General features: G+C 39.3%; 1 protein-coding gene across 7 annotated transcripts in view; it reads left to right on the forward strand.

Annotated features, from left to right (window-relative positions):
- The window catches only part of ctbp2a (C-terminal binding protein 2a), a 67,978-nt gene that overhangs the window by 39,580 nt on the left and 24,348 nt on the right, over positions 1 to 4,050 (forward strand). The gene's annotated exons all lie outside the window — the stretch shown is intronic.

Genomic DNA, 4,050 nt, shown 5'->3' on the forward strand with positions numbered 1-4,050 from the left:
ACGATATCTTTTAATACAAGAAATTACATCATTGAAAAAAAAAGTGGGGAATGCGTTGACAAATAATTACTTTTATTATTCTTCAATTATTATTGTTGACTTATTTATATATGGAATATTATTTAATTTTCATCATCAAAACAAAAATATAAAAATAAATACATTTTGAAGAAATGAGTATTTTGTTTATTCATATTTTCCTAATTAACAAATTATTTGACAAACTAAAATTTTTATTTCTTGTGTCCCACTAACTTCAGTCTAAACAGAAATCTCATATTATATCAATGAATAATATTATTATATCATTATTCATGTTTCCATATGATAATTAGTAATTTAAAGCATTTGTCGAAGTTGAAACCAAAAATCCGACAAAATTAAAATATAGCTTTAAAATTGCAAATTTGCATTGCAACAATGACAACTTCCCAAAACAAAAATGAAAAAGTGTGAAAAGAAAGAAACAGCAGAGACGGAGAAGGTGACACAAAGTGATAATAATGAAATATAAAACACATCTGAGTAGAGCTCTTTTAATGAATAAATCTGATTCATCTTGTTTTTCTCCTTGAGAAGAGAGAACAGCATGTACATTTGTAAACACTCCGTTTACAAATTTAGTTCTCCTGTAAAATTTAATGGAAACAAGAAGCATGATCAATGCATCAGTTCTTTCACAACATGCTTCTTATACATCTTGTTCTCGTGGCATCCTTCAGTTCAATTGCAGTAGTGATGATTATAAATGGAAATATTGGGATATTTTTCTATAATTTGGACAGAGTTTGTCAGAGAACACATTTATTGTTATGTATACGTCATAAACTGAACATTACATACAGCAGTTTTTCAGACATGAGAGGTGCTATTTGAATTCAATAGATCATGACTAACCGTCCTCTGAATTCACACATTTGCCAGTGTTGCCACTATTTTCTTGCTGATCTACTGACCTTATGAGGGTAATTGATTTTGTTTGCCTTGCTCACTGATTTGAAGCTTTTTTCTATCTATGAAGCCCGATTAATATCAATTATGTGGATTTTTCGACACACTTGAGCGTAGAGTTCCTCATAAGGAATTATAAATGATCTCATTGACATTCCAACACGAGGGCGCAGAGCCACGATCACGGGGGGATCTCCAGCATATCATTACATCTAAAAGCAGCATCTTCTTCCTACTCATCTCAAGGCAGCACCGTCCATGATGAGAGCGCTCCAATCTTGGGTGATGCTACTGGCGGTGGTCGGTTAGAATGAGTGCGGCTGTTATCTTAAAGCAGGATTATATCCAAACCAATCCCTCACTCTGGTTTTTTTTATGCTCAGCTCAGTAATTTGCTGACTGTTTATTGCTAGTTTTTGGGTCAGTTCTATTGGGAGCCAAGTAATTCACGTCGATGGATGGATTTTTCTCCATTGTTTGATTCGACAAAAAGAAAAAAAATAAATCCACCTCTGTCATCATTACTGAAAAATAGACCGTAGTCTGAGACTGACCGAAAACTGCTCACACAGATCCTTCAATATTTCAAATGATCTTGTAATGCATTTAAGTATAAATACCCCAAAGGGGTCTTATGTTGGTCTATATTCTGATATTAAAAACACCAACTTGTCCTTTGCTAGCTGAACATCCATGCTACCATAAAAAGGAAAGTAGATTTTAATGAAACATGTTGTAAAAGAACAAACTGGTTTCAGAGCAGGATACTGCTTCCCAAACATTTTACTTAATAACCTACACGTACAGACATCTCAGTTTGCCGGCTGTTTTATATGAGGCTTGAAAAAAAAACCCCACAGTTGTCAAAAAAAGCAGCAGGTACAAGACAAAACCTGTTAGAGAAGGGAGAAACTGTCTGCGGTTGAAGTCATTTGCTGATGCTTCCTGAGTAAGAAGAGAGTGAGGAAAATGTGATTTCAAGGAGAGAAAAAAAGCTTCTTGAGAGAGCAAAAAGAGATTCTGTCATCTTGTTGTGCAGGTCAGGGTCATGATGGATATGGCCTGGGGTTTCGGATGTCTCATCCAACGATGCTAGTGAACTAAAAAGTGAAGCCCTGAAAGGATGCCATGAACTGATAAAATAACGCTGAAAACATGAGGTTATTGATATCAGTGCATCATGGAGAGAGGGGATTCACCAGCTCCGTCAACGAGGCACAAACATCTACAGTAGCACATGTTAAATGCCCAGAAGGGACAATACCAAAGGAGATGTATGTCAGCGGTGTGTTCCCGATTGCAAATAAGGACAATATCACACAACGATCCCTCCAAACCTGTCACCAACGTGCCGGTTTTCATGGTGCATCAATTGCTTAACGTGAATCTCCTGAGCAATCCTTGTTTTAGTGGGAAAATAATGTGAGAAAGAAGTCGTGATTCGGTGTAATGAGTTTGAAGAGAGTGAAGATGTGGGATGGAGGATGAAAGTAGCCAGTGAAAGAGGCAGATCATCATGTTCAAGAATGAGAGGGATTGAAGTGACGATGGGTGGATATGCTGGATAGGTGAAGTGTGGCTTTCTTTAGCAAGCGCTGATGTGAAATGCCGAGTCAGAAGTGTTTCAACAAACTTCTCCACTTGAGCTGTCACTCTGATAGGCTTGTTGATGATCTTATTGTTACTGACAATGACGACATGAACATCTTCTAACTGCTACTGTTCTTGTCACAGAGCTCGACCGCTTACACCCTCCCTGCACTCTCCTCTTCGCCTCTTTCTTCCCTGTCGATCACTCTGCATGACTGCTCCTGAGTACTTTACTACCTCTCCTCTCCTTATCTTACCAGTCCTCCTGCCTCTCTCTGCTGTTTACTGCAACCATCCTCACTCCCATGGCGTACTATATTGACGTTGGACTTTTGCATCTATGCTGATGTCGCAGGCAGCCTTCAGTGTTGCATGTTGACTCATGTTCTGCCTTCCGCTGTGGGCGGCGTGACGTGAAAAAACAAAACAGAGTTTGGGGTTCAGAATACATGAGATAGGGGCTCCTTTTGTTCTACATGTAATGTGTCACTTGCTTTAGCCCCTCAAACAGCCGTGTGTTTCAGTCACGGTGACTTTCTGTAGTAGGGAGGCCAGCCACATAAGAGGTTAAGTATAGCAACTAACATGCAACGTAGTCCAGCGACGAGAGCGTCACAACATCTTTCATCCACCTGCGATGTACAATCCTCACCCGCCGTCTGGAGTGCTACACGGGAAAGAAAATGTTTGTAACTCCAGTGAAACACATGTGTGTAAACATGCAACATGGAAGGCTGACTGACAATACAACACGCAAAAGTCCACTTTTCCAACATCAATACATCACGCCATGTGAGTGAGGATGTGTTTCTTATATTCTCTCCTGCTTTGGCTGACCTTCATTCCTCTTCTCTCCAGCTCTCTTTACTTTCACTACTGATCACTATATCATCAACAAACAACATCAACTCCTCCCTGTCCTCATCTCTGTCTGCCAACAAAAATAGCCGACAAGAAGGGGCTGAGTGCTGATCCCTGATGTAATCCTACTCTCATCTTGTATCCTTCCTACAGCACACCTCACCTCTGCCCCACTGTCCCCAGACAAGCCCTGTACTATCCTCACACTTCTCTCTCTCTCTAGATCACATAGACAAAGTGCAACCCCTTCTGGCCTCCTCTGTACTTCTCCATCATCATCATCCTTAGTGCAAGCAATTGATCTGTCGAGCTCTTGCCATGAAACCAAACTGCTGCTCACTGATGCTGACTTCTCCTCCTTCCCACATCCTTAACTGTGACTCAGTTTTTGTTGCACTACTTTGTAATTGTGTTGTTAAATTGGTGTAATTTTCATTGCATACATCTTTCACCGTCAATTTCTATCAACAGAATATCTTAATGTTTAGTTTCGTTTTTATTTTTACGTCTCTTTTTCTATTCATTCTTTTTGCCTGATCCACAAATGATACCCACAGATGTAGTATCTCAGTACTTGAATTTTTGGCTTAGACCTGTGTTATTCATAATTTCTCTCTGAGCAGATACTGATGCAGTTCAGACATACAT

The sequence above is a fragment of the Synchiropus splendidus genome, chromosome 9, assembly GCF_027744825.2.
Source record: "Synchiropus splendidus isolate RoL2022-P1 chromosome 9, RoL_Sspl_1.0, whole genome shotgun sequence".
Taxonomy (NCBI): Eukaryota; Metazoa; Chordata; class Actinopteri; order Syngnathiformes; family Callionymidae; genus Synchiropus; species Synchiropus splendidus.